This window comes from Oryctolagus cuniculus, chromosome 8 (genome assembly GCF_051225735.1).
Source record: "Oryctolagus cuniculus isolate XC-2025 breed Fujian yellow rabbit chromosome 8, ASM5122573v1, whole genome shotgun sequence".
Lineage (NCBI taxonomy): Eukaryota > Metazoa > Chordata > Mammalia > Lagomorpha > Leporidae > Oryctolagus > Oryctolagus cuniculus.
Window position 1 is genome coordinate 11,451,551 of NC_142874.1, and position 22,207 is coordinate 11,473,757.

Genomic DNA, 22,207 nt, shown 5'->3' on the forward strand with positions numbered 1-22,207 from the left:
AAACATCTAATGTAATATATTTTAACTTACATACAAGCATAGTTAAAACTGTTCATTGCAAGTCTTTTCTAGTGCTATGAATTTAAATGGAATAAATGTTCCTTAAGCCACCACTGCGCAGAATGGCTGTTTTAGTATTAAATTAATCTGATTTGTTCAGTCTAATGTCTGGAGTACCATTTTATATGCAATAAAATACAACTATTTATTTGAACTTAATTAAATATTAGACATTTTAGATGTCTAATTATATTCTCTCAGGAATTTTGATGTTATTTATACTTACTATAATTTATTCATTCAATAAATATCATTGATGTTGTTTTTTATAGATTTTTGCTCAAGTACCAATTAACAGTGAATTTTGGTTTACATAATATTGTTTAATAGGGATGTCTCATCTTTTAGGTTGAATTTAAGATGCTTTAAATTACAAATGCTTCATTATTTAGTATGCCAATAAGGAAGAAAAATACTATTATTTAAGGCTCTGACACCTCTGAGAATATTTATTTATTTATATTTATTAAAAGGACTCTTTCAGACTTACATAATGCCTATTAGAAGATATGTGTAAAATAGGCTAAAGGATATTTCAAAACCTTTTTAATTATCTTGGTCTAATTTCTCTGAAACACTTTACCATTCAAAGTAATCAGGACCAGAAGCAGGTATCACACTCGGATACTTTGCTATAAGACAGATGAATATGCCATTTTTAAACTGATACATAATAAATATACATATGTCCCAGGTAGAAATTATGTTTTGAGACACATATACATTGTCTAATAATGAAAATCAGAGTATTTCCCATATCAATTATCACAATTTCATCATTTCTTTGTGATAACAACATTTACAATGCTCCTCTCCTTTAGCTGTTTCAAAATATTCAGTATAATATCGATAAGTGCATTGACCCCTCTGAAGCATAGAACACTAGAACATACGCCTCCGGTCTAACCATACTGTGTGGGCACTGATCGGCCTCTCTTTCTCCCCTCTCCTCCTCAGTCCCTACTCTCACCACCACATAAACTTCTTTAGATTCCACAAACGAGTGAGATAATATGGGAGTTGTGTTTCTCTGTCTTTTGAAGTTAACATAATGTTGACCAGGTTCATTCATGTTGTTGCAAATGACAGGATTTCATCTTTTATGGCTGAATAATATTCCACTGTGCATACATAGCACATTTTCTTTATCCATTCATCTAATGAGAGACACGGAGTTAAGTTTCGTGTCTTCACTACTGAAGTGGTGCTGGCTTGGCCTTTGTGAGTAGTGCTATTTTGATGGCAACAAACATGGGGGTACAAGTGTCTCTTCAGTTTACTGATTTTATTTGCTTTGAGTATATACCCAGTCTTGGGATTTCCAGATCATGTGGTGGTTCCATTTTTTAATTTCTGAGGAAATTCATTACTATTTTCTGTAAGAAGGAAACAGAGAATATACTCAGTGACAATGGACTGGGTAAGAATTTTCTTGGATTAGTTTCCAAAAGGACAGGCGACAAAAGCAAAAATAGACAAACAGAATTACACCAAACAAAAACCTTCTGCACAGCCAAAGAAACTATTAATGGAGTGAAAAAAAAACCTACAAAACGGGAAAAATATTTGCAAATTGTGCATGTGACAGAGGTTGACATCCAGAATATAAAAGGAATTCAAACATCTCAATAACATAAAGAAAAAGTAGTCTGCCCAAAATGAGCAAAAGGCATAGCATTTCTCAAAAGAAGTCACACATACGGCCCACAAGTACATGAAAAAATATTCAACATCAATAGTCCTTAGGGAAATACTAACAAAACCACAAATTCCAATGAAAATGTTTATTTTCAAAAAGCCAAGATATAACAATGTTGTATAGATGTCGGAAAAGTGGAATTCTTTTTTTTTTTTTTTTTTTTTTGGACAGGCAGAGTGGACAGTGAGAGAGAGAGACAGAGAGAAAGGTCTTCCTTTGCCATTGGTTCACCCTCCAAAGGCCGCCGTGGCCGATCCGAAGGCAGGAGCCAGGTGCTTCTCCTGGTCTCCCATGGGGTGCAGGGCCCAAGCACTTGGGCCATCCTCCACTGCACTCCCGGGCCACAGCAGAGAGCTGGCCTGGAAGAGGGGCAACCGGGACAGAATCCAGCGCCCTGACCAGGACTAGAACCCGGTGTGCCAGTGCCGCAAGGCGGAGGATTAGCCTAGTGAGCCGCGGCGCCGGCAAGGAAAAGTGGAATTCTTACACACTGCTGGTGGCACCATTAATCAGCACAGCCGTCATGGAAGCAGCACTTCGTAACAGAGTCCCAGTATTGTCTCCAAGCTTCTGACACCCACATGGACGGCTTTGATGCTAAAGTGTCCCTGCAATGTCAGGCCACAGGATTCACAGCTAAGTCTATTCACGTGACGTCAACATACACTGCGTCTCCTTCAGCTCCTGAACGGCAATCAATCATCATAAACGACCACCATGAGAAAGTTGCATATCAATTTCAGAAACGTTGAATGTGTAAAGTGTGCATACCTGAACAACTGATGAAAACCAGGCCATGAATTCATATCAATGTCAGTAGCTCATTTTTTTCAATATATGTTTTAATGATAATAAAATAAGGATTGTGCATACTTTTAATCATTAAAAATTGTTAGGAAAATCACCTTTCCTATGTGTTACTATATCACTGGCACGCCTCTCTAAAGCAGTCTACTAATCTTACAAACTTCAGACCACTACATAGATTTCTTTCATCCACCCAATTATTTGACCACCTTGTCACTCTTTTAATAACTATGAAAAACATATTTAATTCACTATGTGTCATCTGCCTCTTTTAACCAATAACTCTCATTGTTTCTGAATACAAGAAACCACTTAGAAATGAAAAAAATCTCAGGGCCGGCCCTGTCGCCCAGGCCTGAAGTGCCGACATCCCATGTGGACAACAGTTCTAGTCCCAGCTGCTCCTCTTCTGATCCAGCTCTCTGCTATGGCCTGGGAAAGCAGTAGAAGAGGGTCCAAGTCCTTGGGCCCCTGCACCCATGTGGGAGACCCAGAAGAAGCTCCCAGCTTCTGGCTTCAGATTGGCATGGCTCAAGCCGTTGTGGCCATCTGGGGAGTGAACCAGTGGATGGAAGACCTCTCTCTGTAACTCTGTCTTTCAAATAAATAAAATGAGTCTTTTAAAAAAAATCCCACATGACAGCAACTGAAATATGACAGCAACTGAAAAATTAAATTTAGCCTCAAGCTACCTATGTATCTCAAATATCTAACCAAAGTTATATTCTTATAACCAATAGTTGAGGTAATCAGAGCAGATAAGCTTCAGCAGACACAGGCTACCCACTGACAAATAAGGCAAACGCTGACCAATCACGCTGGTTTCTGTATACCACTTCCTTTGTCTGAATATAAATATCACCTGAATATAAATATGATGGAGCTGAATGGAGCACTCTGATTCTCCATGGTACTGGATTCAGGAATCAGTCTTTGCCCAGATAAATTCTGCTAAATTAAATGTTCCTGAAGTTTTCCTTTTGAAACAATTATAATTTAGCATACACTGACTGAGAAGCTGTTCTCAGAAAAGAAACTATGAAGAATTTACAATATTATTTAGAGGCAGGCGTGTAGCCTACTAAGTGCAATGCTATTTAAGACACTCGTGTCATGTATCAGAGTTCCTGGGTTCAAGGCCTTTCTCCAACTCATTTCTCCAGTTTCCTGATAATGCAGAATTTGGGGAGCAGCAGGTGATGGCTCAAGTGTTTGGGTCCCTACCACCCATGTGGAAGGCCTAGACTGTGTCCCTGGCTCCTGCCCAGCCACAGCATTCCTGAGTATTTGTGGCGTGAACCAGCAGATGGGAGCTCTCTCTTTTTCTCTCTCTCCCTGTCCCTTCCTCTCTTTCTGTCTCTACCTCTCTCTGTGTCTCTCTCTGCTTCTCAAATAGATGATCTAGATAAACATGGTCTTATTTATCATCATAACTAATATGCATATTTTGAAATCACTAGTACATATAATTGAATGAAATATTATTTCAAATGACAGGTCGCTGTGCTAAAGGCATGAAAATCCCCTTACATTTGCTCCCTGCCCTTCCACCATCACAGGCCCACTGGTTGAGACCCATTGCTGCAGATCGGCAATTCTCAATCTGATTGTCAAGATTAATGATGAGAATCTAGGGCACAAAGGAAATTGTGTAGCCTGAAAACAATCTTGTTTATGCTTCCACTCAAGCAGTATTCCCACATAAATGCAAGTTCGACAACAGAACAGCCTGAGAACCACTGCTCCTGTTCCAGCTGGCACCCTCCAAGCTCAGAGGCCCCCATCCTTCCTCCCATGCCCACACGGTGCCTTACAAATCTGTGTCATCACTCTTTCCTTCTGAGTCCTTTTGTGGACCCACAGTCCTTCTCACCCATAGGCCACTCAGATACAGCAACTGACTGCAGGTGCATCTACAAATAAGACTGATTTGCTGTCCCAATGCTAGACTATGTATTTTTCTACATGCTACATAAACCACCTGGTTCCTCAAGTTTTCTAAATTTCGTCCTTCTTTTCTTTTACAGTCATTTTCTTTTCTGCCTCCTTTATGAAATCTTCTCAAATCCAGAATAGTTTTGCATATCCACACAATTAAGATATAGTCACTGTAGGGGCCAGCGCTGTGGTCTAGCAGGTAAAGCTGCCACCTGCGGTGCCAGCATTCCATATGGGCGCCGGTTCGAGACCTGGGTGCTCCACTTCTGATCCAGCTCGCTGCTATGGCCTAGAAAGGCAAAAGAGGATGTCCCAAGTCCTTGGGCCCCTGAACTCATGTGGGAGACCCAAAAGAAGCTCCTGGTTCCTGGCTTCAGATTGGCACAGCTCTGGCCATTGCAGTCAGTTGGGGAGTGAACCAGTGGATGGAAGACCTCTCTCTTTCTCTGCCTCTCCTTCTCTCTATGTGTAACTCTTTCAAATAAATAAATAAATCTTTAAGGCTTCCATAGCCTTGGAAACTCATGACTGGAGCATGGGGAGATTACTGATGCCATAAACAGGAGTGTCAATTCGTAAAGTCAACAACAGGAGTCACTGTGCACTTACTCCTCATGTAGGATCTCTGTCCTTAATGTGCTGTACATTGTGATTTAATGCTATAATGAGTACTCAAACAGTATTTTTCATTTTGTGTTTCTATGTGGGTGCAAACTGTTGAAATCTTTACTTAATGTATACTAAGCTGATCTTCTGTATATAAAGAGAATCGAAAATGAATCTTGATATGAATGGAAGGGGAGAGAGAGCGGGAAAGGGGAGGGTAGCGCGTGGGAGGGACGTTATGGGGGGGAAGTCATTGTAATCCATAAGCTGTACTTTGGAAATTTATATTCAGTAAATAAAAATAAAAATATCCATTTACAAACATAAAACTAAATAAATAAATAAATCTTTAAAAAAGATATAGTCATTGCAAATGTTATATATTTCAATTTTATTACTGATTGAACTTCTAGACAATACAGTCATAGAGTCAGAACATTTTACAAATAAAGAATGAATAGACTTCTTCGAACCCAGTACTATCTTAGGGGAGTCAAAAATTACCTCTACTCTCTTGGGACTATGACTGGGCCTGAGAGTTAATTTGGCATAAGACAGATCAACAGGAGAAAGTATACAAATGGATTTAAGTTTCATGTAACATGGGTACTCTTGTTATGTAGGAAATGAAGACCTGAAGAAATCAGGAAACTGTAAATACTTTTCTTATATGTCGAACAGAAAAGAGGATTTTAGAGAAATACACTATGGGGAGAGGCTAAAGGAAAATAAGAATCATCATCATTATTGTGAAATGTAAGTAAATAATTAATTTGAAAGAGTGTTGCTTTCCAGAGCAACCGCAACTAAGCCAGGCTGACACAGGAGCCAAGCACTCAATCCTGGACTCCCTCATGAACGGCAGGAACCCAAGGACGTGAGTGCTCACCTTCTGCCTCCAGGGATATGCATCAGAAGAGGCTGGGCCTCGAACCCAGGCACTCTGCAGCAGGGTGCGTGCGTTCCAGCTGGCTGCTTAACCACAGGACGGAACACTCATCCTGCAAGGACTATTTTCACAAAGTCTGCTCAGAATTCTCATGGCTATGGCTTCCTGCTAAAAAGTTTCTTTTCTCCAGGTGGACATCTTTCACATGGAAGTTCTAATCTCCCACACTTAGAGATGAAAGAGGAGATTTTAACACTTTCTTGCACCTGTTATTTTTCACCAATTCTTATGCCACAGTGGCATATTTTGGGATGACATGTTCTGAATCCCTTTGGCATCCATACATATTCCTATAATAACTGAAGAAGTAGTCCATTTCCCAAAGTAAATTACATGTAAAAAGTCATGGAAGGATAAAGACACAAAATTTTATTTAAACTAGATTTCATGTTATGGGTCTGTAATATACAACGGGACAGTGGCTGTGACAACGTAGAACCATTGGATAGGTTTCAAATGGTTAAGCAACTAATGCACATGTCTTTCACCATCAATTAAGAAGGAGAACTGGAATTTCTGAGCCTAAGGGTAACACGAGAAAGCTATTTCTCATAGGAGAAAAGAAAGCAGGGGAACAGAAGTAGGAAGAACGGTGCTAAGCAGCTTGCTGCATTTGTTGAACAGAAGACCTACGCTCATGCAGAAGGGATGGGGGAGATGGGGAACAGCTGAGAATTACTTCCTTCCGTAACACTCTATAATGGATTAGACAAATAGTGTTGTACAATGAAGAGGAATTGAGGATGAATCCAAAAGCCAAAACAACTCTAACACTCTCTCTCTCTCTCTCTCTCTCTCACTCTCTCACACACACACACACACACAAAATCAACCAACCAATTAAAAGAGAGAATCTAGTATGTCAAAGCAAAATAGAAGGCCGGCACCGCGGCTCACTAGGCTAATCCTCCGCCTAGCGGCGCCGGCACACCGGGTTCTAGTCCCGGTCGGGGCGCCGGATTCTGTCCCGGTTGCCCCTCTTCCAGGCCAGCTCTCTGCTGTGGCCAGGGAGTGCAGTGGAGGATGGCCCAGGTGCTTGGGCCCTGCACCCCATGGGAGACCAGGAAAAGCACCTGGCTCCTGGCTCCTGCCATCGGATCAGCGCGGTGCGCCGGCCGCAGCGCGCCGGCCGCGGCGGCCATTGGAGGGTGAACCAACGGCAAAGGAAGACCTTTCTCTCTGTCTCTCTCTCTCACTGTCCACTCTGCCTGTCAAAAAAAAAAAAAAAAAAAAAGCAAAACAGAACTCTCTTAAACACAAAATCCCAGTCACATTCTTTTATAATTAGATTATTTATGATCATCACAAAGCACTCTATTAAATTCTCAAACAGAAAATTTCATCTTAAATTTAAAAGTAATAACTAATGACACTAATAGTTTTTCATGAAACTTGAAACCTTGTCAAGAAGTCAATAATCAGCTGTAAGTTAACTTATCAATACGCTGAGGCTTTGTGAAGACATATCAAAATTCTGCTTCTCTCACTGCTGTTGATTTTTTTAACACACAACATAAATATTCCAAGATGGCCAAAGAAATTTTGACTCCCAGTAGAGCTCAATCTCTATAATTTAATACTTAAGTACTTGAATATAAATACTCATTCTGTAATGCTCAGATCCCTTATCTACTTTACCTATAGCATCTGTCATAGAAATATGTTATCTAGAAAAGGTGAGTTTTTAAGTTTCATATATATATATTTTTTGACAGGCAGAGTTAGACAGAGAGAGACAGAGAGAAAGGTCTTCCTTTTTCCCTTTGGTTCGTCCCCCAAATGGCCACTACGGCTGGTGCGCTGTGCTAATCTGAAGCCAGGAGCCAGGTGCTTCTCCTGGTCTCCCATGGGGTGCAGGGCCCAAGCACTTGGGCCATCTTCTACTGCACTCCTGGGCCACAGCAGAGAGCTGGACTGGAAGAGGGGCAACCAGGACAGAACCAGTGCCCCAACTGGGTCTAGAACCCGGTGTGCTGGCGCCACAAGCAGAGGATGAGCCAAGTGAACCATGGCGCTGGCCATTTCATATAATTTTTAATATACAAGTAATTACCCCAAACATGCACCTCTGAATTCAGATGAAACTAACAAGTCAAAACAAAGGATATGTGAAAATGTCTCACCACTAAACTGGTAAGGTTTGGGATGTCTGTCAAGGTGGCAGTGTAGTATAATGGTTAAGCGCAAGTGCCCTGGCATTTAACAGACCTGAGTTCACAATTTTGATCTGTGTCATCTTAGTCAAGTTGCTTAACCTTGACTTAGTTTCCACAACTGAAAAATGAAATAATAATCTTGCTATCATAGGTTTGTAGCACAAATAGACAAAACGGTTATGTCATGTTTAGCGTATCAGGTTAAAAAAGGAAAACACTGAAGAAACAGAGAGAGCCCCATGAGTGCAGGCAGGACCTAAGGACTTATTTGCAAAGAACAGAACAGTGTGGGAAGAGCTGGGAAAGATACCTTCACAGGAGAATAATCTGGGGAACATGACCCTGTCCAGCGGATGCTGACCTTGCCAGTGATGAGGCATTCTGACAGCATGTGCCCCTCACATGAGGCTCTGGAAGGGCAGACCACACAGGTAATATTCTCCCTCTTCAACTCATCAAGAGATCACCCAACTAAACCCACTGGAGAGACACACTACAAACAAAACTTTAAAATTGTGAAAAACAAGCAAAGAGTGGGAAACTGCCATAAGCCAGAGGAGACCAAGGAGACGCGAAGAGTAAATGTGATGTGGTATCCTGCATATGACCATGATACTAGGAAAAAGACAGTAGGGAGAAAACCAGTCAAAGCTGAATGAAGTCTGGAGTTCAATTACTATTATTTTAATAAGAACTAATGGTTTCTTAGTTTTCATAAGCGTAGCTTGATTATGGATGAAGGGTACACAGAAATTGTACTATCTTTTCAACTTCTCTATAAAAATAATTTAAAACTATTCCAAAATAAAACTGTTTAAAAAGTTTAGCTGGGTCCAACAAATATAGTATCTATGTGCTTCAATTTACCTAATATTCTTACATGAACATTAAATTATACCATGAATTTATTCAATTTGAAATCATATGATCTCACATTCTATTCTTTTTTTAACTTTTATTTAATGAATATAAATTTCCAAAGTACAGCTTATGGATTACAATGGCTTCCCCCCATAATGTCCCTCCCACCCGCAACCCTCCCCTTTCCCACTCCCTCTCCCCTTCCATTCACATCAAGATTCATTTTCGATTCTCTTTATATACAGAAGATCAGTTTAGCATACATTAAGTAAAGATTTCAACAGTTTGCTCCCACACAGAAACATAAAGTGAAAAATACTGTTTGAGTACTAGTTATAGCATTAAATCTCAATGTACAGCACACTAAGGACAGAGATCCTACATGAGGAGTAAGTACACAGTGACTCCTGTTGTTGACTTAACAAATTGACACTCTTGTTTATGGCCTCAGTAATCAACCTAGGCTCTTGTCATGAGTTTCCAAGGCTATGGAAGCCCCCTGAGTTCACCGACTCTGATTTCTAAATATTTTATTCTAACAGGCACAAAGCAAGGCAGAGTTTATTCCACATCCATCCTATCTAGTAAAATACCTAAACACCATGCCAAATGCTGAAGGTAAAACACAAGACTCAAGCAGAGCTTTAAGATAACTCCCATTTTATTTTTTTGTTTAAGATTTTTTATTTATTTATTTATTTATTTGAGAGGTAGAGTTACAGAGAGAGGGAGAGACAGAGAGAGATCTTCCATCTACTGGTTCACTCCCCAAATGTCTGCAACAGTCAGAGCTGCACTGAAGCCAGGAGCCAGGAGCTCCTTCCGGGTCTTCCATGTGGGTGCAGGGGCCCAAGCCCTTGGGCCATCTTCTACTGCTTTCCCAGGCCATAGCAGAGAGCTGGATTGGAAGTGGAGCAGCCAGGACTAGAACCGGCATTGCCGCAGGCAAAGGATTAACCTACTGTGCCATAGCACCAGCCCCTGCCCATTTTATTAGGGTCTTTTACATGTTTCAGTAAAAAATGCATTTTTTTCCTTGTGGACTGTCCACTACTAAGTAGAATGTTTATGGCAAATTCAAGTACAGAACAAGTACCTAAAGAGAATGTAAAATAAGAAATAGAAATAGGTTAAAAAGCTAAAGCCCTTCCAGAGACGTTTTGTATTGCTAAGGAAAGGGTGAGAGGATGGGTGTACTGAGCAACTTAATTTACATGAAATTAGCACTTCTCTTAGGTGCAGGATAAAATAAAACACCCTATGGTTCTGAAATCTTTCCGAACAGGTTATCTTATTCAAGATCTGAGCAGCAAATTCTCCGAAAGCAACATACAAAGATTTGATTTATACTCCAGAATGGGCACAACTGCCTTGTGCATATTTTTAACAATTTGCCATCTTGCTTCACATAGTAAGACATCGTACATCACCTCTGCATGGATTTCCATTTATCTTTAAAATGTTGGAAGATGGTTTCTCTACAGCTTTTCAAGTTTGTTTTCTAGAGCGTTATACACAACTTCCATCAGAGCTTAGGATGCAGACAGAGATATTAACTCTAACATTGTGGGCAGTATCATACCCTATTGCTTCTGTGGACAAATGGCACAGTAGTTACTGGAAAGAATTGCTCTTCTGAGAATATCTCTAGAAAGAAGATTATATTTTATTAACCTGCAAGTTAAACCCATACAAAGAGTGAAGCCAGGTGGGATAAGCTGCTGTGGTTAGAGGGAGTTAAGTGTTGGAGGGAAGATAATTCACTTTCCTTTCAGGTACACCCTGAAGAGTAAAAGGACATATTTTTTTCAGGACAAAAAGGAAGTGTAGTAGAGGAGTGTTTCAAGTGCATTTCCTTTAAAAACATGACATTTTCAAACAAAGATCTTAAAGTATGCACTCATACATCTCACATCATATTCCTCATAAAAAGTTCACTCTAATAAAATGCCTATGAAAAGTATCAGTTAAAAAACAAGCATTACATCCTTTTATGGTTCACGCTGTGATGTTGGGTTTGCCAGCCTTTGTGCCAGATGTGCCTCCCTCAAACACTGTGGCAACATTGGAACATTACAGAAAAAGAACACAGTACTAAACTGATACTCATCCAACAGTATTCACCCAGCACCCACTGTACGCCCATCTTTGTGGGAGGAGCTAGTGTTGTGTTCACTCCATTAGAGCCACGCTCTTTCCAATAAGACAGCCTCCTAGACCCAACCCATTACTTGTCCATAGTATTTATAGTCCTGAAATCTATGATTGATAGAAGACAAAAAGAAGTCTAGCACTAAAAGTCCTGGGAGCTTCAAAATGGTAAATGGACATCTTAGAAAACTTGCCACGGAAGGAACTCATTTCATCTGAAAGCAGCAGGCTTTAAATAGCAGGAAGGAAACGTAGAAATTGCCTTTATTATTGAACTGCAATGTTAGCTTAAGGAAGAGGAATCCAGTAATCCTAAGCACACACAGCATAATTGGGGGTAGATTAAGAAAGCTGGATTTTTGCCCACTAAATTATGCCCGACAAGCTTAGTCAAAGCATTCTGGTTGAGGCTGCATGGACCTCAGAGGTTCAGTACAGAGTTTTTCTATCGGGTGCAACAGACAAGACTGGCTCAGATATATCTCCCAACCCACAATGTTCTAAAGTTGAACAATAGTTGCGCTGCTTTAGCTCTGACAGGCTTGGACCACGCAATCCTTGATTGCACACTAACTGAGAAACATAATTAGGAAAGTGGTACCAATGGTGATTTTGCTTTACACAGCATTCAGTTTCCTAAAACAAGGATAAGGATGAATTATGCAGTGTTGCCTATAAATTAAATCACATTTAACAAAATAGTTCACAAACTACACCTGTGCAAAATAAAATATTTCAATTTTCAGGAGGACTAACTAATAACCTAGCACAATTCTAGTAACAAATGTGCTCAGGAGAAGGAAATTATACAAATTAAACAAATATAATCTCAACATAGCCCTAGAATCCGTAAGAAAAAGGAAATAAGTCAAACTTTAGATATCTAAACTCATGGGCGCCAATTTGAGTCCTGGCTGCTCCTCTTCTGATCCAGCTCTCTGCTGTGGCCTGGGAAAGCAGTAGAAGATGGCCCAACTCCTTGGGCCCCTGCACGCACTTGGGAGACCCGGAAGAAGCTCCTGGCTCCTGGCTTGGGATCAGCTCAGCTCTGGCAGTTGTGGTCATTTGGGGAGTTAACCAATGGCGTGGAAGACCTCTCTCTGTGTCTCTCCCTCTCTCTCTGTAACTCTGTCTTTCATATAAATAAAATAAATCTTTTCACAAAAAGATATTTAAACTCGCTCTCTCCTGGGACAGAAAACTTCCATAAGAAAAAGTGCTCGCTGCTTTCTCCTCCTTCCTTACTTCTCCCACTGTAGTGTTTCACTCTTATTATTGTCAAAAGTCTGCTTTCGTGATTGGTCTCAGCTCTTCTTCACAGGGAACACTCTGGCTGAAGCAGTATCTCAAGGAATTATCTACTAGGTTGACGAAGGCCAACTGGCATATACAGATGAGGGTTTCCTGTTGGCCACAAAGAGCTTTTAAGACATAGATGGGTTCTAAAACCCATGGTTAGCCTTGTAATCTATCGATGCCTACCTCAATATAACCTGACATTCTAAAAATATTTTACCCTCCAAGACCCCAGAATCTTCCTTCTTGTGATTTCCTAGTCTCTTGAAAAATTTCTACTCCCTGAACTAACTGTTTCATCACTGGAAGAGGAAGACATGCATAAAACAAACAGTAAGGCTAGTTTGCAGACAATAATGGCATCAGGGTGTCAGATATGCACACGTAAACTTATAAAAGTAATAAAAGAGGGAGAATTTACTCATTGGTCTTGCTTGCATCTGGGAAGTGACAAACAAGAGGTGATGTTTAAAATGAACATTACAGGATATGAAAGAGCTGAGAAGAGGGAAGAGAAAGTGAGAAAACAAAAAATCTACAGTACACAAGCACAAATACATAGCATGCTGAAAGAAGCACACTGAAGTAGCACTTAGTGTTTGCAAACGGTGATGGCAAATACAGTGTATAACTGTGACTAGTGATGCTTCCGGCTGAGCCCTGTGTAACAGAAAGAGCTCTCTCCTCCTTCCAAAGATTTTATAAAAGATGTTCTGGGTAAACCAACCAATAAAGTTTCTGAGAGATTATTTTCTCTTTGGTATCTGATTCACGAAATATTTATATATGCTATACTAGTCCACTATTTTTTAAAAAAAGTTACAGTGAAAATTTTAATTTTTTTTAAATTAGCAATTAATTTGAGGTTGGCCAGGGTTAAGGGGGCATGTTGCTCCCATCCACTGGTTTGCTTACCAAATGCTCAAGCTGGATTGAGCTAAGAACTCAATACCACCAGGAACTCAGCACAAGTCTTCCATATAGGTGGCAGGGACCCAGTGACTTGAGCCATCACCTTCTGCCTCCCAGGGTCTGCATGAGCAGGCAGCTGGTGTTAGGCACCAAAACTCAGATATCAAACCCAGGTACTCCAATATGAGACACAGCCATACAAACCAACATTTTAGGCCAAATGTCCACCGCAAGTAAGAATTTTAAATAACATTTCAAATTTAACATGCCTTAAATTAAAATTATAATTTTCAAGCTTGGAATCTTAAAACAAATCTAAATTTTCCAAATCTCCTTTTTTTTTATTTGAGAAAAGTCAAATCTTAATAACTCTGGCACCGTAAGTCCTTAAAAGGTTGAGACTTGGTTATGGAGGGCAAGACTGGAAGTAAAAGCCTAATAATACACTTCTTAGAAAAGCTATTATAAAGAGTATTCTAGTTAGAACTCTACTACTGCCTGGTGGAAGAACAGAATCTGCCCAATGAGGGAGTTCAATTAGACAAAATTACATGAGAATACTTTAAAAAGTTCATGGGTGGGGCCAGTGTTGTAGAGCAGCGGGTTAAGCTGTCTCCTGCAACAGGAGCATTCCATATGGTTGCCAGTTCAAGTCCCAACTGCTACATTTCTGATCCAGTTCCCTGCTAAAGTGCCTGGGAAAAGCAGCAGCAGCAGATGGTCCAAGCATGTGGGTCCAACAAACATGTGAGAAACCCGGTTGAAGCTTCTGGCTCCTCACTTTGGCCTGGCCCAGCCCTAGTTCACTGGGGAGTGAACCAGTAGATGGAAGATACCTCTCTCTCTCTCTCTCTCTCTCTCTCTCTCTCTTTCTTTCTCTGTCTCTCCCTCTCTGTATAACTCTGCCTTTCAAATAAAACAAATCATTTTTTTTTAAGTTCATGTAAAATGGAATTAGGAGATAAGTTTATTTTGGTACAAAAAAATTGACATCGGCACAATTTTTTATACATATGCATTTCTATGACCTTTTTGAAGACTCCTGCTATATTTTCATGATTACAATAATCAAGCTGCTGAAAGAGATCTTTGGAATCATGGAGAAGCTTTGATCTTTCGTAGTGGTTGGACACAATTACTTCCATCGTCCCACACTGTGCTCAGCTGGCTCCGTTCTCCCTCTGGTCGGGTAAATCCTAACAAAATGGGAGTACACACATTTTCTGTGCCAGTTCACCCTCTTGTTTTCTTTCAATACTGGGACCTGCAGAACTCAGCAGGCTTCTCTATTTGTGACCAAACTGCAAGATTTATTTCTATACAATAAACTTAAGAAACTGGATTTTATCTAAGAGTCCACATTTGCCTTCAAGGAATGAAGAACATTTGTGGTGAGAACAACATTTCACAGAAGCTATCAGAAGACAAACAGCTAAAACCCTGGGCCGGCTTCGACAAGTGATTTCACTTCTCGGAGCTCTGTTTCCACCTTCGCACCTTTGGCACCCCCACAGGATTAAATGAAGAATAAGTGAGATTGTCTGTGTAGACTTCATGCCTGGCATGAAGTAGGCAATCAACAAATTACTGCCTTTGCTCCTGCGTGGAGTTGTGGGCATGACCCTCTAAGGGTTTGTGTACCACCTTGGAAGGAGCAATATGAGCCAACGCGATGGCTCTTGGCATTTGACTTCTCTCAACACACCCTCACTATCACAATCACCACACATCCTGAGTTCCTCAGCCCCCAGCCCCTCCACACGTGTGCATGTGCATACACACGCACACACACACATACACACACGCACACACAAACACTCGCACTTCAGCTCTGCGGTATTAACTGAAACTTCATGACAGACAAGGAGACATTTCATTTTCTTAGTTGCTATCAGGCAGAAAGAAACTTAACAGGCCCTGTGAGCATCTTTGGGGTAATCAACAACCCTGGCAGACTGACAGATCTCGGCACAAGTTCCTGGTCCCATCCACTGCTGGCATTTAAAATATCATTCAATCCCTTCTGAATGGACTCCTGCAAGCTATTTCATTTCAAAATACATTCTTGAAAACAATCAAATTATGAATTAATCCCTAAAGACTGGAAGCTATGAAATAGTTCAGAAACTGGCAATTAGGATCCTAAGTGGGAGACTGCAGAAGAGATGCCAGAAACTGTATTATATCATTAGTTATAACCAAAGGGAAGCAAACAAGAATGGATGTCCCTGAAGATAATCCACGAACACAGAGCAAGTTACTGGGTTGGGGTGGGGAGAGGAGGGAAGGGACCAGGAAATGCAAACCGTGAGGCCTCTGGCAACAGACTATTAAATTCTAAAGAAGCAAACAAAGCCCATAAAAGAGAGTGGTATTAGCAACTTGAATGCTAGGAGCCTCTACATCTACTACAAGTGCATTTTTGGAAGAAATGAGAAGTCATACACGATCCCCAGTGTATCGCCCTCTCCATCCATCATGTCTCTACTCATTTTTTAAAAAGATTTATTTGTTTATTTGAAAGTCAGAGTTACGCAGAGAGAGGAGAGGCAGAGAGAGAGAGAGAGAGAGAGAGACATCTTCCGTCCACTGGTTCACTCCCCAGTTGGCCACAATGATCTGAAGCCAGGAGCTTCTTCCAGGTCTCCCATGAGGATGCACAGGCCCAAAGACTTGGGCCATCTTCTACTGCTTTCCCCGGCCACAGCAGAGAGCTGGATTGGAAGCGGAGCAGCCAGGATTCAAACCAGCGCCCATGTGCGATGCCAGCACTGCAGGTGGAGGCTTTACCCACTAAGCCACAGCACTGGTCCCAATCTCTACCCACTTTGAAACTACTTGGAGTCAGATTGGGCTCAAAATTCTCCAATGGTGATTTCTGAAAATTAATATAATTTTTCCGAGTTCCCCAGCAAGGATATGTAGTGTGAGTACACTGTCTGGAAATGTTTTGTGTCACGGTAACTAGACAAGGCATCAGTTGGTTCCCCAATTACACTGGAAACACCTTTGATCTTGTAACCTCTGAGTGCTTCCTGCTAACTTCCTGGTACTCACATCAGAATCCTGCACTCCTGCTGCCCCTCTAGGCTTACATGCTACATTTTCACTAAGGTCATAAATGTCCAAAAGAGGCTGTGCCATCGACTGTGGAGCCCACAGGGCTTTTCTGCTTGTTTCATTTTGTTTTGGGAGGAAACAGGTGTTAAATAGAATATAATGTTAAAAATAATTTTTAAAAAGTCCACTTGTATTTATTTTTTATAGCAGTTGCTTTATTTTTCAGAAATCTGACAAATCTGAATATTTTTATCAAACAGATTTCCAAAAGTAGACACAGTCTAAGAAGTTTCCAACACTATCTGAGAAAAACCCCAAGCACACCGCTGTCATGGTAAGTGAATGCATGCTCCGCGACCCACATGGCGCTAGGCTCAGGGAAACAAGAGTGACCAAATACAGGTGACACCCCTACCCTCAAATAGGCGGTCTCCGTTAGGAAGACAGACACAAACAAAACAAATGTGGCATATGCATAGCTCTTTTTTTTTGACAGGCAGAGTGGACAGAGAGAGAAAGAGACAGAGAGAAAGGTCTTCCTTCCGTTGGTACACTCCCCAGATGGCCGCTATGGCCAGCGCGCTGTGCCCATCTGAATCCAGGAGCCCGGTGCTTCTCCTGGTCTCCCATGGGGTGGGTGCAGGGCCCAAGCACTTGGGCCATCCTCCACTGCACTCCCGGGCCACAGCAGAGAGCTGGCCTGGAAGAGGGGCAACAGCTCTATAATCAGAAATTATGAATAAGCATAAACACATACAAAAGCAAAGCACAGACACTCTGAGGCAGACTGCTGAACGGTGGGTTGCAGAGAAAGGGTGTTTCAGCAGCGGTCTGACACCCAGTGAAGGAGAAATGGGGACTAGAATAAGGTGATAGCAACTCAGTCAGGAAAAGGACATTCGCAGGCAAGAAGGGAAAGCGAGCCAGGATGACCCATGTGCCCACGAGGGCACTGCATGTGACGTCAGAACCGTGGGCCCACTCCAGCACGAACAGTGCACCCAAGTGGGAAGTGGGGAACGCAGGCTTCAGGCCAAAAACCCCTGCTTTCATGAGGAATCTTTGCCTCAAACATTGGGAAAAAAATTATTATAGTTATTTGAAGTGTTTAATTTGTATAAATTTCAATACTTTGTTAACCAAGACTAATAATGAAAACATAATGATAGGACTAAGAACCAAAGGGATCACATAAACAAGAATAGTGTCTGCAAATACTAACTGATAGAATAAAAAAGGGAGAGAACGATCCAACATGGGAAGTGAGATACACAGCAGACCCATAGAATGGCAGATGTCCTAAACAGCACTCTGGCCTCAGAATTAGCCCTTAAGGCATGCGGATCCAGCTGAAAAGCCCATGAGAGTATTTGAGGCATGGAAAGCCAAGACACTCTGGGGGAAAAAAAAAAAAAAACCTAAATGAAAGATCTCCGCAAGTGAGATCCCAGTGGAAAGAATGGGTCATCAAAGAAGGAGGTACCTTTCTCTGAAGGGAGGAGAGAACTTCCACTTTGACCATGGCCTTGTCTAAATATGATCAGAGTCGGTGAACTCAGGGGGCTTCCATAGCCTTGGCAGCTCATGACAAGAGCCTAGGGTGATTACTGATACCATAAACAAGAGTGTCAATTTGTTAAGTCAATAACAGGAGTCACTGTGCCCTTACTCCTCATGTAGGATCTTTGTCCTTAGTGTGCTATACATTGAGATTAATGCAATAACTAGTACTCAAACAGTATTTTTCACTTTATGTTTCTGTGTGGGAGCAAACTGTTGAAATCTTTACTTAATGTATGCTAAACTGATCTTCTGTATATAAAGAGAATTGAAAATGAATCTTGATGTGAATGGAAGGGGAGAGGGAGTGGGAAAGGGGAGGGTAGCAGGTGGGAGGGACGTTATGGGGGGGAAGCCATTGTAATCCATAAGCTGTACTTTGGAAATTTATATTCGTTAAATAAAAGTTAAAAAAAAAGAAAACTTGTGCATGTTTTTGATATGCAGTTAGTTTCTAAATAACATGTGCACTCACTCACACATATACATGTACATATAAAATACTGCTGAATGTTAATGAACCACTTCAATATTTCATAATTCCATGAACTTTTTTTGATATATTTGTTTTATTTATTTGAAAGTCAGAATTATAGCAAGAGTAGGAACCGAGACAGAGATATCTTTCATCTGTTGGTTCACTCTCTGGATGTTGCAACGGCCACAGCTGGGCCAGGCTGAAGCCAGGAGCTGGGTGGCGGAGCCCAAGTACTTTTGCCATCTTCTGCTGTTCTTCCAAGGTCATGAGCAGGGAGCTGGATCAGAAGTGGAGCAGCCAGGACTCAAACTAATGCCCATATGAGATGCCACCCTCACAGGCAGTGGCTTTACCTGCTATGCCACAATGCTGGCAATTCCATGAACATTTAAGATACTGTTATTGATTATTCCTATGTCACTAATACACATCTGTTTCTTTTTTGTTTTATAATAAATGTTTTTAATAAGTAGAAAGAATAAGCCATAACATAATAAAAAGTATAATAAATACATAAACCATTAAATCATTTTATTATAATTATCAATTATGTATTGTACATAATTCTATTGCTATACTTCTATATGACTGTCAGTGCACTAGATTTCTTTATGTCAGCATCATGACAAACACATGGTAATGCTTTCCACTCTGATGATATAACAGCTATGACATCACCAGGCAGTAAGAATTTTTCAGGCCCATGGTACTCTTAGGAGGCAACCACCAGAAATATGGTGTCACGAACTGAAAGGTCATTTTACAGTGCATGACTACAAAATAGTTACATCCTCTTTGTGAATTGGTCCCTTTACCATTATATATTGACCTTCATCTCTTCTTAGAATTTTTTACCTTGTATCTACTCTATCTTACACAAGAATAGGCATTCCTGTTCCCTTTTAGTTATCAGTCACATGGAACATCTTTTTACCAAATCTTTTCTTTCAATCTTTATGTTTCTTAAGTTAAAGTGAGTCTCTACATGGGGAGTAGGTGCACAGTGACTCCTGTTGTTAACAACTGCTACTCTTATTTATGGCGTCAGTAATCACCCGAGGCTCTTGTCATGAGCTGCCCAGGCTATGGAAGCCTTTTGAGTTTGCCAACTCCAATCTTATTTAGACAAGATCATAGTCAAAGTGGAAGTTCTCTCCCCCCTTCAGAGAAAGGTATCTCCCTCTTTCATTCTTTGGTTGCCCATTCTTTCCACTGGGATCGTTGCCCATTCTTTCCACTGGGATCTCACTCGCAGAGATCTTTCATTTAGGTGTTTTTTTTTTTTTTTTGCCAGAGTGTCTTGGCTTTCCATGCCTAAAATACTCTCATGGGCTCTTCAGCCAGATCCAAATGCTTTAAGGGCTGATTCTGAGGCCAGAGTGCTGTTTAGGACATCTGCCATTCTATGAGTCTGATGTAATACACATCTATTCCAGGCATGGTTATCATCAACTGAAATCATATAATTATATATATATATGAATAAAATGTGATGAAAGTAGAAAAATAAATATAGCTAGGATATTAATTCACCACAATTTACCACTATCAAAAATAAAAAAAAAATTAATTGAGGATTACATAGCCCAGATTTGGTCATCTTTCATTAATATATTGGAAACATTATAATCATTGTACTTAGTCAATTTAACTCATCAATAGCAATAGCATTTTTCTTCAGCTGAATCTCTTCGCCCTATATTACAATTTTAACCCTCTGGGGCCAGCACTGTGGTGCAGTAGAATAAGCTGCTGCCTAAAATACTGACAACCCATACTGGATTGACAGCTCAAGTCACAGCTGTTCTGCTTCTGTCCAGCTCCCTGGTAATAAGCTGAGAAGACAAGAGATGATGGCCCAATTACTCGGATCCCTACCTCCCAAGGGATGGAGTTCCTAGCTGCTGGCTTCAGCCTGGCCCAGCCCCAGCCTTTATGACAATTTGGGGCATGAACCAGTGGATGGGAGATCTCTCTGTACACTTCTCTCTGTGGGTCACTATGCTTTTCAAGCAAAAACAAATCTTTTTTTTTAAAAAAAAGAATATACTTCTATTAAATCTTGAGAAATTTTCTACTTAAATCAACTCCATTTTTTTAGAGAGGAAACTGGATTGCTGAAGGAAAAAGTGACTAATCGAAAGCCACACTCCAAGTTGGAAAAAAAAGTCATGGCTAATTTTTATTGTGGTTGCTAAACTTAACCATCTCAAAATCATCAATCTCTTGCACAAAATTCAACTTCAAATCATTCTCTTCTCATTGCAATAAAACTATTTTATTTCAGGAAATCATTAGCAGTCAGCAAGTTTAGGGTCTTTCATAGGCTGTCCTCTGAGAGTCGTTATCTTATATCCTGATCTATGTGTGCAATGATAAAAGGTGAGATATTCCATCCCAAGCTAAGATGAACAAATAGCATGCTGAAAAGATAAATGAGCAGCACCCTAACCGAATTCAATGCACATGTAAAACTTGTAGGAATTAAAACAACTAGCCTTGTTGTGTTCATTAATCACCCATCTAGAACAAAGAGCTATCTTTAAGAAAGTAGAGAATATTAATTTAGCCTTTTACACAAAATATGATGACTACAAATCAGGAATTAACATACCATAAACTGATCATCCTCAAGTGTTTCAACAGGATCTGGAACTGTTACACACTCTAGATTTTCTTACATTGTGAACGCTAGGTTGTAATGATTCCCTTCTGACTTTTTAATTTTAAACCAGGAATCCTGGAGGAATAGGAAAAACTCTTGCTTGAATGAAAGATCTAAAGTATTTGGTGAACACAAGAGAAGTAGAACACGGACTCCCTGCTACTCATGCCTCGTCCCTTGCCCAACTGGATAGAGACTTTCTGCGCAGAGGGCAGGACCTTCAGTTACATCTATGAATCTGCAGCAGCAGCGAACAATGGGCTGTGCTACCCAGGGATCTGCGAAGCCTCAGTGAGTAGGCAGACAAAGCCTCACCAATTGTACTACAACCCAAAACAGTAAGGGAGCAGCCAAGTGTATTCCAATGTGTTAAAGAGATGGTCTAAGCGGGCTGTGAGCAAAGGAGGAAAGGATCCATCAACAGCGAATCTTCGGAGGTTGAGGTGAAACAGTGGATGTGGCAATGGCTGGTAGGTGACTATGTGGTCGGCAAGTCCAAGACAGCTCTGTTTCCAGCACTGGAGATTTCTGTCTTACCTCCCTGTCTCCTCTCTCCCAGGCATCACCTCCAGGAAACATCGGAAACTGGTAACTTTTCATTTTATTATTCCAAGGAACAGAGACACCATTATATGTTAAATTCGGTAACAAAATTTTTTTTGCTTGTAGATTGAAATTGTCACCCTGTGCATGAGAAACTACAGCAAGTGCCAAAGGTGAAAATGAACCTAAGGAAGTTTGCGTTCCTAGTGTTCCAGTTAGGAGACACACTGCAGACACAACTAAAGCACACAGAAATACAAGGCAATTTGTGCAGTGGAACAAGACCAAGAAGCCCGGACGTGCCTCCTCCTCCCAGGAAGAATGTATGAGTCTAATGTTCAAGTTTTCAAAACCACTGTGCTGTAAACGTCTACGTCTTCATTCACATTACTGACCCTATGAGACTACTAACCATGTCAAATCATAAAGTCATCTTGTAGCTACACTGACTCTGTCTATGTACAGA

At 40.8% G+C, this 22,207-nt stretch overlaps 1 protein-coding gene and 1 pseudogene across 9 annotated transcripts in view; one reads left to right on the plus strand and one right to left on the minus strand.

The window, feature by feature from the left end:
• The window catches only part of MARCHF1 (membrane associated ring-CH-type finger 1), a 973,853-nt gene that overhangs the window by 862,994 nt on the left and 88,652 nt on the right, over window positions 1-22,207 (minus strand). The gene's annotated exons all lie outside the window — the stretch shown is intronic.
• On the plus strand, window positions 11,062-11,158 carry LOC127487149 (small nucleolar RNA U13; annotated as a pseudogene).